This window comes from Elgaria multicarinata, chromosome 9 (assembly GCF_023053635.1).
Source record: "Elgaria multicarinata webbii isolate HBS135686 ecotype San Diego chromosome 9, rElgMul1.1.pri, whole genome shotgun sequence".
Taxonomy (NCBI): domain Eukaryota; kingdom Metazoa; phylum Chordata; class Lepidosauria; order Squamata; family Anguidae; genus Elgaria; species Elgaria multicarinata.
This window is the reverse complement of record NC_086179.1, coordinates 12,288,962-12,302,325: the sequence shown is the minus strand read 5'-3', so window position 1 is coordinate 12,302,325 and position 13,364 is coordinate 12,288,962.

The following is a 13,364-nucleotide window of genomic DNA, read 5'->3' as shown; positions in this document are numbered from 1 at the left end:
ATGCACAATAGGTTGCTCAAGCATAATGCTCAACCATTTGCGCAAACGTGACTTTAGTTGAATTCTCCTCTTGCGCATAGTTTGGAATCTAGTCAACCGCTGGCTTAACATCATTTGCACTAACGGAATGACACAGTTGGATCCTACCCACGATGTCAATTCCAACATAGAGTAAACAAGCGTCTATTTTTCTCCTTGATGAACTGGTAGACTAAATACAATTCTTCAGTGACCCTTATCTTTAGCAATATCTAAAATGAAGTTTAGCCACTACTTGATTCTAGGAATTATTGCACTTTCCAGTTCTGGATAAATATAATTTCAGCAGCTGAGAAAACAGTGAAGATAAGTCATTTACTAACACATTGATGCTTGTCATCCATATAATTCAAATTAATTAAGTCTCAGATGAGCTCCAATTATTTCTCAAGTTTTTATTGTTTATAGCCAATGGCCATCACAATACAAACACAGCATATATAAAACAGAAAAACATTTGATACGATAACGCAAGCTTACAATAAAATGATCAGAATTTAAAACATTCCTTCTGTTTAACCCGCTCAGGATTTGACAGTGGTAGGGTGTAGAAAGGCTGCTTTTATCTGTCTTGCAGCTAGCGCAAATAAAGCTATCCAACTATTTGGTAAATATAAAGTATAACATGAAAAGGAGGACCGGGCTCCTGTATCTTTAACAGTTGCATAGAAAAGGGAATTTCAGCAGCTGTCATTTGTATATACGGGGAACCTAGTGAAATTTCCTCTTCATCACAACAGTTAAAGCTGCAGGTGCCCTGCCCTCTTTTAAATCTGGTCACTCTAGTATAGCTCCTGTAGCTTTAACTTGTGATAAAGAGGGAATTTCACCAGGTGCTGCATGCATACAAAGGACACCTGCTGAAATTCCCTTTTCTATGCAGCTGTTAAAGATACAGGAGCCCTGTCCTCCTTTTCATATGGTCACCCTACTTTAGTGCCAGGTTCCATGTGGCAGTGGAGAAAATGAAGATCCCTTCTGCTGCTGATCTTCAAGCCAGCTATTAAAAATACACCCAGTTGTAAGGGAAATAATGGTCTGGTGAAGTATCTCCCTGACCTCTTTTAAGTCTGGTCACATTATAGCTGCAGTATAGCTCCTGCAACTTTAACTGTTGTGATGAAGAGGGAATTTCACCAGGTGCTGCATGCATACAAAGGACACCTGCTGAAATTTCCTTTTCTATGCAACTGTTAAAGATACAGGAGCCCTATCCTTTTAGTATGGTCACCTTAGGTAAATATCCCCATATATTTGAGAACCGGGATGAATTTCCATAGAAGCTCTTGGATTCCGCATTCTAGCGATGGGGTGGGCCCAATAGGGTGGGGCCTAATTACCCAAAGTACAGGCATATTTTAGCCTAAAGCTCTTCCTGTTACTAACTAAGCCTTAAGAGAGAGGCTTTTCAGCCTTTAAGAATGGGGAAATTTGCATGAAATCTGGGAAGCCACCCACTGATTGGTGTTCAGGGGGAAACGGTGTGGCCATTGGGGGAAACCCAGAGGGCCAGATCTAGCTCCTGGGCCTGAGGTTCCCCACCCCTGTGTGAGACCAATAAGTCTGGATGCCATTTCACCATGCCCATCACATATCACAGTACTTCCACAACTAGTACTGTGTCTACTTTGGCTTTCATTTGCCTGCCTTTCGAAGATCTGCCTTCTGAACCTTTGTAGCTCTTCTCTGGAGTCTTGCATTTCTGCTGCGCTTTCCCAGTAATTATCAACTTGCTATTCAAAGCTGAACACGGGGATCCCATACGATGCTTTACCAGTGTTGAGTACAATGATACTATGATTCCTTTGTGTAGAATCCCCAACCACAAATTTTCGCTGATACAGAAAGCTTTTCATTCATTGTGCTCTAAGACCACCAAACTCTCATTACTTGTTTAGAAGTTGCATTAATTCACAGAAGGAAAAAAGAAAACCAACAACCAGAAATTGGGTGTAGGGAGAGAAGAAGAAAGAAAATGAAAAGCAGAACTAGGGAGGCTACTTTCATAAAATCCCATTTAAGAGAAAAGCAAAAAGGGAAGCATAGCAACCTCTCATGGCTTAATTTCTAAATTACATCTTCCTTTTCCAATTCCTTGTTCTGCAGAAAAAAGCTGCTTTTGCAGTGCCGTATCAAACAATGAACTGAACAACTTGAAACTTATTATCTTACCGTCTGGGATTTTCTCTGTTTCTTGAAGGTGGTGGTAGTGTGGAATATATACATGTCTGTGGAACAACCGTAGTGTTGCTCATTTTTCCCTGGAACAAATCAAGCTTCCTAAATCTATACTTAAAACCCTCTGTACGTTGCTCCCAGCAACTTTTTACAAAGAAAATTTGCATCTTGCAGTGCTGATGGCAGGCAGATGACTCAATATCTGTTGGATGCTGGAAGTCTTATGACCCCTGGCGCCTGAACACTTTTATTACAAGCAACTTTTGCATTCTATCAGTGGCCGGTTTCTCCTCAGATAGATCATCACCCTAGTCCCTGAAAGGAGATCTGCGTGCACAAGCAGCTTTCCACACAAGCTGCAGTTGAGCTATGGAACTCACTACCACAAGATATAGTGATGGCCACCAATTTTGGATGGTTTTAAAAGGGGATTGGATAAATTCCTGGAGGAGAAGGCTATTAATAGCTACTAGCCCTGATAACTATGTGCTACCTCCAGTACATGGGTGGGAGGGTGCTGTTGCACCACGTCCTGCTTTGGTGTTCCCTGGCCATCAGCTGGTTGGTTACTGTGTGAGCAGAGTGATGGACTAGATGGACCCTCAGTCTGATCCAGCAGGGCTCTTCTTATGTTTAGATGCACATCTGGATACCTTTCCCTGTCTGTGACCCCAATGCTTATCTGGGTGCCATTGAACAGGCTGGATGTGTCAGTTGCTATCAATTACAATGTTCATCCAGAGCCACCTGTCCTAACAAAGGTTCCTTTTCATTGTTCATGTCCCTCTTGCCACTTTTCACGCTCCCTCTACTTCCAGTGTTCGGGCTGTGAATGCTGTTTATATAGCAAAAAATGCTGACACACAAAAGAGGGAGTTGGGGTAGCCTCAAAGTTTGCTTAAGTAGAAAAAAATATTTAGGGGGGGAAATCTAAAGGAGCTATCTAAGGGGCTGAACCCTATTCCCAAAGTAGGTTAAACACCTTGGATCGTCCACCACCGGATGAAAGTAAGTGGAAAAATGGGGGCTGATGACATCAGGTGAGAATTTAGAAGTCTGGTATGAGTCATTCGCTCTGAAGACCATAAATCATCTCTGTGGGCTCCGTCTTTGAAGATCTGCGCAACTTCAACAATGGCTGATTTCTGACGTCCACCACAGATAAACGGATGTGCGCAAAGCCTTTATTGGTCAACGACCGTGTCCTAGCTTGGGGGGGAAAGAGATCAAGGGACAAAAATATTCTACTTATGAACTGAGAAAGATGGTACAAGTCAGGAGGAAGAGAAAACACATATGCTTTATTGCAGATTAAAAAAAATTAATCGTAGTTCTGGCTATTTCATGTTTGTATGTCAACTGAATGCACACACATTTGATTATTAGAAAAATGTGAAGAGCTGAGCAACTTTGCTCTACAGCAAATGGGAAAAAAAGCAGCATCGTGATTAAACTGCTCTCTTGAAGGTTGGCTATATGGCCTTGTTCTCACTGGATTGGTAAACTGAATCTGGAGAGTACCACTTCAGACCTCAGGTGGGGGATCATGTTGTTGTTTAAAAGGCCTCCAAGTGGAAAAGTGGAAATCACAGAGAAAGGTTCTTAGACTTTTTCCTGACTTACTAGTTTTCTTACTCGAGAGACATATATAGGTGCTTTCTATCACATGGACATCCACTTGCTCTCTGAAGTAGTACGCCCAAGGCACGGGTTTATCATAGGTTGGCCACTACAGAATCTCCAAAAATGAGGACAAAAGACAAATTTGCATAAAATATCCATACGCTATTTTATAGGTATGTTTGCAAATGTAGAAATAATTATTATAATTTAAATGGAAATACAGGACATCTCGCCAGAGCGTGGGAGACTGTGAGCAGGTGACCTGTGGGCCTTGCTCAGTGTGCTGTGCAGGTGCTAACTGGTGACGGTCACCTTCAAGGCCCAGCTCTTCCTCCTGATGGTTCTTTATCTTTAAACCAGACTTGGACTGGGCTCAATCCTTCAAATAGAGGACACCTTCAAAAGAGGCCTGTCCTCTGGATGGCCTTCTGTTAAAGAATACATGGCCTTCACACACTTGAATCGACCTTCGTTCAAGGAACCAAATTTCCCCTGCAGCGATCAGGAGGGAACTTGTATCTTTAGCTCTCTTCTGAAATTAGCCTCCACATATTTCAAGAATGAAATTGTAAAAGTCTGAGGGGTGGCACAAGTAAGGATGGTGATAGCGGAGGTGGGTAGATGGTGAACCGTGCTAGGGCCTTTTCAGTTGTGGCACTCTGATTTTCGAACACTCTCCTCATGGAGGTCTGCCTGGGGTTGAGTTTGAAGTCTTTCATTCATTCATTCATTCATTCATTCATTCATTCATTCATTCATATCCTGCCTTTTTTCCTCCAAGGAACCCAGGGTGGCATACATAATCCTCCTCTGCTTCATTTGGATCCTCACAACAACAACCCTGTGAGGTAGGTTGGGCTGAGAGTCTGTGGCTGGCCCAAAGTCACCCAGTGGGTTTCCATGGCTGAGTGGGGACTAGAACCTGGATCTCCCAACTCCCAGTCCAACACTTTAGCCACCACACCACACCAGCTGTAGACCTATTTATTTATTTATGGCCCAATTTTATGCTGTTTGTATCCCTGCTCCCTGTGGGAAGCAGGGACATGTACACTGTCTCTGCCCAACATGTCAACATCCCTGGCGGCGCTTCCCTCCAATGAATGGCAGCGACCCTCCAGGTTTTTCAGTCAAAAGTCTTTTCCAACCCTACCTGGAGATGCCAAGGTGCAAACCTAGAACCTTCTGCCTGCAAAGCAGGTGCTCTACACCGAGCTACAACCTCTACATAGTTTAAATGTCATGATACTATAAGCAGTTAGAGACTCAAGAAAGCCAATTCCCTTCTAGCCCTGTGCCCATTTTCTGTTATACTTTTCTAACTGCACTCAACCGCCTTGTCTCTTGGAAGCCATTGAGAATGTCCATTCAGATTGGACTGTTCTTTGCCTTTGGTTTGCTTGGGTTCTTCTTGTTGTTGTTAATATAAATATTTGGTACTTATGCATACTTTGAGATTCAGTTGAGTATGCTGACACCCCCCTCTTGTTTCTCGTGCCCCCAATTTTTGGCTCTAATATTATGGGCACAATCAACTAAATTTGTAATTTTTGGAGTGATGAAGCTGAGTTCGTTTTCCGCTAGATGTTAGGTTATTACTAGATGCAATGTTCTATCTGAGACAATAGCAAAACCACTAGAAAAAATAAAACAGTTGCCAAGAAAGGAGGAGGATCATGTTCTTCACAGTGCTGCAAATATTTTATTTATTTATTTATTGAATACTTATACTCTGGGCAGTGTATGATATACTCAGAACAGTCTACAAACAATGAATTAAGAACAGTACATAATAAAGCAAACATAAAACCAGCAGCAAAGACTAAAAACTCTCCAGCCCAGAACACCAAAGTAAAAACAGCAACAATAAATGTGCAGTGATCTGAAAGCACTTAAAACAGTTCTTAAAATGCCTGGGAAAATAAAAAGTTCCTCATTTGGTGCTGAAAAGACAATATCGTTGCACCCTTAATGTAGATGAACATTTTCTAACCCTGTTCATCTGCTGTAACTACATTAACTGTGCAATTCTATGCAGGTCTACCCTATACAGAAGTAAGTCCCATTGAGTTCAAGGGGTTTTACTTCCGCCAAAGTAAGTGTGTATAGGACTGCACCCTTAAGGAAGCAATCTACCGTTCTATGGGGAATGTGATTCTCATTCTATCTCCAGAGAGGTGGAGGCTTGCAGTGTGAATAGCAACTGCTACAACAAAGGAGGTTAACAATTTCGCCTTTGTCTCCCCTGCCCCACCCAAAAGAACTATAGTTAAAATGGGGACCTCCTCTTTTGCGTAGGGCAAACATTTTGCACAAAAGAATGCTCCCATTTTGTCTCAGCGTTAATGCTAACACAACATCCACACAGACTGGTTTAGAACAAAAGATACTCAGAATTTTGAGATAACCTTGGTTTTTGGATTCTTTGACTGGGTTCGGATGACACAATAACCAACGGTGGGTTAAATAGTTGACGGTGGCTTAAATAAGCAATGGTTGGTTATTGTATCATCTGTCAGGACTTTTTCATACCACTGTTAGTTATTTGGCTGAAATAACCAACGCTGTTATTTGAACAACGGTTGGTTATCATGTCGTCTGTCAGGCAAGGTTGACTATTTCGGCACACACAGTTGGTTATTTTTGGTGACTACAGAGTCCCCTGGCAAGAGTGACCAAAGCAACGGCTGCCACTCTAGTCCAGCCAGCAGAACTCGCAATGGCTGATGGGATACTAGCGGTAGGATTGAGGGCGAGAGAAGGTGGGGATGTGTCAATCAAACAGATGACTAATAGTCAACTCGACACTGCCCTTAATCCACACCACGGTTGATTATAATCATGTTGTGTGGGGAGTAGCCCCTCGATAATCAACCATGGAGTTGACTATTAACCCACCATTGACTACTGTGTTGTCTGAACGCAGCCCTAGAAGGTGTTAAAACCAAGAAGATTTAGTTTGGAGATGTGCTGAACATCACGGCTGTGTGTTTGGGTGTGTGAGTCTGTGAAAAATTATCCAATTATTTGGAGTCAGTATTATGGATGCTGGCTACACATGCCTTTGGAAATGGCTTTCAAAAATTTAACAATCTTCTCCCCAAGTGTCCCCACACTGAACCATCATCCTGTCTACTTTGGGTTTCAGGAGAGCCTGCAGGATTTTGCTGCTGCTCTGGGAACCCAGATTTCTGTCATCGGCCGAGATGCCTTCCTGCCGTTTCCCAAAACGCAGTCCGAAAGGGTTGAAATTAAATTTGCTTCTGGTGAAACGGAGCCTGCATGTGATCTGACTCTCATGCTCACTCTCCTGGATGAAGTAGCAAAGGCTGGATGGGTCTTCTGGGTTGAGGTCCTCAGAGTTCTGGGCAGTGTGATAGGAATTCCTCTTGGCTTGCAAGTCGTTAGCTGGGTCTGCAAAGTCTTGGAGAAAGTCCACAATCAGAGTAATATAAGACACTGCATAGCATCTTGTTTGTTTGTTTATGTAATTAATTAATTAATTATAATACTTTTCTACTACTTAGAGAGCAATCCTATGCAGAGTCTGGGTGTCCATAGGATAGGTCAGACTCCTGGATCTATCCAAGGTCAGATACAGTGCTCAGACCCAGGAGTCCGAGTTCCCCTCCCCCTCCCCTTGCAGCCAGTGAAGAAAGAACCATGCCAGTTGCCTCTCCAAGGTAGGGTGACCATATGGAAAGGAGGACAGTGCTCCTGTATCTTTAACTGTTGTATAGAAAAGGGAATTTCAGCAGGTGTCATTTGTATGCATGCAGCACCTGGTGAAATTTCCTCTTCAGCTCAACAGTTAAAGCTGCAGGAGCTATACTGCAGCTAAATTGTGACCAGATTTAAAAGAGAGCAGGGCTCCTGCAGCTTTAACTGTTGTAATGAAGAGGAGATTTCACCAGGTTCTCCATATATACAAATGACACCTGCTGAAATTCCCTTTCTATACAACAGTTAAAGATACAGGAGCCCTGTCCTCCTTTCCATATGGTCACCCTACTCCAAGGTTACAAAGGCAACTGTGGAGGGAAGGGAAAGGGGGTGTGCGAGCAGGAGGGGAGGGGAGTGTACGGCTTACACCATATCCCTAGGCTTCATCAGCCTCCTTCCCTCCCCCTGCTCAACGCATCAGCTAGATGGGCGAAAACGCCCATCTAGAGGAAAAACACAGAGCTGGAGGGGCGCAAAGGTGAAGATTACCTCTGCTGCGCCTCCCAGCCTGCTTTAGATGGCCAGAAGACTCTAAGCTATCACCATAGGATTGCCTTTAGTATCCTAAAAACTCTAAATCTCTAAGTGGCTCATATTAAAAAATAAAATTTTATTTACTGATTTAATAGATTTATATACCGCTGACCATATTTTAAAATATCCCTAGGTGGCTATATATAACAATACAGTACCATATAACACAATGAGAACAAGATAAAGTAACAAATAATTAGAAAACATATTCAAGTGAATAATAAAACAGGGCAGTAACATCTGGAAACACGTGGACCAGCCTTCCCTAATCTGGTGCCTCCAGGTGTGTTAAAGTACAACTCCCATTATCTTCAGACAATGACAATACCGGCAGGGGATTGTGGGAATTGTAGTTCTGGAGGGCACCAGGTTGAAAAAGGCTGATGTGGACAGTAAAAATCTTGAAGCATGTGGTCAAGCTAGCTGGTGTAGCTCTACTGCAGGTTGCGGGGGGGGGGGGGCTATATGATTGATTACTCCACCGTCCCCAAAGAGAAAACCTCCCAGTGCATACAACGGTGTCACATCATCAGACAGAAGGGTTCATGGGGGCTCCTCCCTGAAAAAGTAGTTGGAAACCTTGACTACAAAATCTACATTTTCCTCTCACATGGAACCAGTGTTTGTTTTTTAAACAGACGGACAGACAGACATTGGTTTAACAATGTAGCAATTACACTTCTCCTCCTCCTCACAGGACCAAATCCATTTGGACCATAGCACAGAGGAGAGGGGGAACTTTATCCTTTTGTCCTTCGCTACTCTTCCGATCCACATTGGGGGCCCCACATCTGCAGTTTATATTGGCCCTGTTCAGAAGACACCTTAAAACCACAGCTTTAAGCACGGTGAATAAGGCCTTTTGCCTTAGTCACTGTGGTTAAAGCCGTGGCTTAAGGTATCCTCTGAACACAGCCCGGCTTTCTTGCTTAACCACTGTGGTTAAAGCCGTGGCTTAAGGTGTCTTCTGAATAGGGCCATTGTGGTTTTGCCAAACCCTTCATCCCCACTGTGGCACAGGGGATATAATTTCCATTCAGACCAGGATTGCAGCTAATTTCTGAGGAATGGACGTGAGGAGTACAGCAAGCTGAGAGTAACTCAGGAGAGGAGCAAAGAGATGCAGCAGGTAGACAGAGGGAGAGAATGCAAAACCATACCTGAAAAATCAACCTGGAGAATGGATCTGAAGTCCCCATGAACAGGTTTTCCGAAGGTCCCATTTTGATCAACCATCATCAGCAAGAGTGATAAGAGCAAAAGTCTAACCATGTCCTAAATCACCAAGGGAGGGCCGGGGGTGGGAAGGGAGAGAGAGAGAAGAGAAGACAGAGAAAATCTATTCGTAACAAGCTGCTGCATTCTGATCTGCAGTGAAGGAGCTCAGAGCACAGTAACCCTGCAAGGTAGGTCACCCTGACATATGGCTTTTTGCCTTATTCACCATGGTTAAAGCCATGGTTTAAGGTGTCTTCTGATCAGGGCCATAGACTGACTGGTGGAAGGTCTGTTAATGAGTGTCATGGCTAAGTGAAGATTTGAACCTAGGTCTCTTCAAGCCAAGTCTTATACTTCAGCTGCTATACTATTCTAGCACGAATATATTTTCAAAACTTTTCCAATACCTGTTTTAAAAAAACCATCAGGAAGGGAACTGGCTACTGCTAACCCTTTTTAGTTAAAGAAATGGGCTGTTAAAAAGCAGACTATAAATTTGAACACAAATAACCAAGCGTACAGCCGTTTTTTCTTGCAAAATGCCTCTTCACATCTACCACATTCATCTTTGTGGCTAGCCCCTTTGATAAGTATTTAACATTCACTTTTTTACGAGGAGCAAAGTAACATTGCCTGCTTGGACAAATGATGCAGCCCAAATTGTGTCCTATTTTTCTATAATAAAACTTTGCCTAAAACCGCATAATATTGACCCCTTTGAAAACAAAACGAAGCACAAGTCAGATGCACTTCACATAAATACACAAGAGTTTATTTATTTGTTTATTACATTTCTATACCGCCCAATAGCCGAAGCTCTCTCCCCCTCAATAATGTGCGTATGTTGATCCCTGAAAGAAGTTGAGGCAAATCATTGATCCACCATTGACCATGCTAGGGATGCTGGGAGCTGTAGTCCATCATGTCGGGGATGCACCAGGTTTGGGAAGGCTGATCCAGTTGAATCTTGATGTTTGACATGCAGGTACCCAACCAGCAAGCTTCTCTTTCCTCAGCTCTGATGCTATGATAAAAGCATTGTTTCCTGTGTTTCTTTCGTCCTAGTATTATCTTTGACCAAACAATTTATTCAAGTCTTTAAAGCATGGTACCTCCACAAAATCTGTGGGGGGAAAAAGCCTACCTTGGGATGAACATGTAAGCCATAGGCCATGGGCAACAATGTTTCTGTCAATCTAGCTTCTTGAGAGGGTGTGAGCTCTATTGGTAGGGTGACCATATGAAAAGGAAAGAGGGCAGGGCACCTGCAACTTTAACTGTTGTGATGAAGAGGGAATTTCACCAGGTTCCCCATATATACAAATGACACCTGCTGAAATTTCCTTTTCAATAAAAACTGTTAAAGATACAGGAGCCCTGTCCTCCTTTTCATATGGTCACCCTAGGTATGGGTCCAGTTCAGATGTTGGACAACAAAGGCAAACTGAGCAATTTAACCCTTTCAAACTAAATAGACTATGAAACGAAAGCGTAATAAAGCCAAGGAAAAGACAAGGCATGAAAGGTAAATAGCTTGCAATAGAAATGTAGGGAGCAATAAGGAAATACAAGGAAGGAAAGAAGGAAGTTAGTTTAGAATAGATTCGTAATCAAAAGTCCTATTTGAAAAAGAGAAATCCAAGTAAAGTTAGAAAAGAAACAGTATTTGTAATGTGAAGATAATCTATAATTCAATGGTTTCCCACTTTGCTTCTAGAGTCATTCTATAAACTCCTGAGGCAAATACAGTTAATACCGAAGAATAAAATTCAGGAACTAACTCACACCTGAGAATGATTACAATCGATCTTTTATGGATGGGAGATTCCCCACCTTTCAGACGCTAAGAACTCACCTTAGTAAATTATCCTGTGTTAGTTGAGTCTCTGTCTCTCTGTCTCTCTCCTTGGTCTCAGGCAAGCGTAGACAATTCCCTTCTGTGAAGAAGACTCTGTTTCGCTCATCCTCTTTTTGTAGGCTTCATAACATCGCGAAGTCCACACGCCAACCAGGATTTAATAACAAGAATAAAGTAGCAGCCTCTTTTGCTCCTCCAAAACAATTTAGCATCCACCACAATTGCAGCAATACCAACAGTGCCGCCTACTGAACAGCCTTCACAGTGCAGTGAAAGTCTAGGTGTGTGTTTATACCAGGAATGGGAGAGAAATTCATCCAGTTTTATTTTATTTTATTTATTTTATTTATTGCATTTCTATACTGCCCAATAGCCGAAGCTCTCTGGGCGGTTCACAACAATTAAAACCGTCAAATACAATTCAAGGTATAAAATAAACCACAATATAGAAGTACAATATAAAAGCACAACCAATTTGTCCACTTATCTAATCCACACTTTCAAACCACTATGCAAACTGAAAGTACTTTTGAAATTCACACTTCTCTGCATTTTGTAATGGCGTTCTCCATTTTTTTAAAAAAAATGTGCACAAAAATGAATATATTATGGGAAATAGCATTCAAAAACTTGTTATAGTTGAAAAACTGGTTGTAAAAAACCTTTATATTAAGCAAAATGCATACAAAAATGCATCTTGGGCAAAATGTGCAGAAATATGCTCACAAACCCCAAATGTTACAAAACACCAATTAGCCTCTAATGAACTCTTACCATAGGAAACATAGAATCATAGAATAGTTGAGCTGGAAGGGGCCTATAGGGCCATCCAGTCAACCCCCTGCTCAATACAGGAATCCACCTTAAAGCATCCCTGGCAGATGGCTGTCCAGCTGCATCTTGAAAGCCTCTAAGGTGGGAGAGCCCATAAACTCCCTAGGTCGTTGGTTCCATTTTTGTACTGCTCTGTCAGGATGTTTTTCCTGACGTCCAGCCAGAATTTGCCTTCCTGTAACTTGAGCCCTTTATTCTGTGTCCTGCATTCTGGGATGCCCAATGAGAGATCCTGGCCCACCTCTGTGTGACAACCTTTTAAGAATTTGAAGAGTGCTATCATGTCTCCCTTCAATCTTCTCTTCTCCAGACTAAACATGGCCAGTTCTTTCCGCCTCTCCTCATAGGGCTTTGTTTCCAGACCCCTGATCATCCTGGTTGCCCTCCTCTGAACACACTCCAGCTTGTCTGCATTCTTCTTAAAGTGTGAAGCCCAGAACTGGACACAATACTCAAGATGAGGCCTAACCAGTGCTGAATAGAGGGGAAACAGTACCTCATGTGATTTGGAAGCAATACTTCTATTTATGCAGCCCAAAATAGCATTTGCTTTTTTTGCAGCTACATCACACAGTTGGCTCATATTCAGCTTGTGATCTACAACAATTCCAAGATCCTTCTCGTTTGTAGTATTTTGTAGCACAGTGTACCGAGTAACCGAACCAGAGAAAGCACTGCACGAACAAAAGGTCTCACTGTTCACCATAACAATACATTCGGCTATTGGACGGTATAGTAATGCAACAAATAAATAAATTGAAAGCAATACATATTCTTATTTTCCCAGACATTTTAGTCTTTTAGTTTCTGATGTTTTGCACTGCTGCTAGGTTTTATCTCCATTTTAATTTCATACTGTACTTTTAAACTTTTAAATTATATTTTATCATGTTGTATTTTATGGATTTAATTGTTGCGAACCATCAAGAGAGCTTCAGCTATTGGGTAGTATAGAATAAATGTGTATTTATTATTTATTATTTTTAAGCATCCCTTCACTTAATTAATGCTTGGGGGTGATTTACAATAAAATCCCAAAAAGAACAATGTCAAAAAACAAAACAAAAACCCTGACAATCAAAATGGCTCAGAAGTCTATAATGACAGCAACCTGAACCCCTCTGTAAAATAAAATCTTGGTGCTACAACAGAAAAGGTCCTGACAGGTTGTGCATCTGGAGCAGAGCCTCAAGGCTGAGCACTGAGGTACTAGGTTCATAGATGGGAGGAGGCATCTCTTTGGAGACTATGCCTGGTGGCCACATATGAACCGGCAAATAAAGAAAAGAGGAAATGTATCACCAAATAGAAGACAAAAGGAGACATTGATATCCACAACATTTGCACATGTCGATTT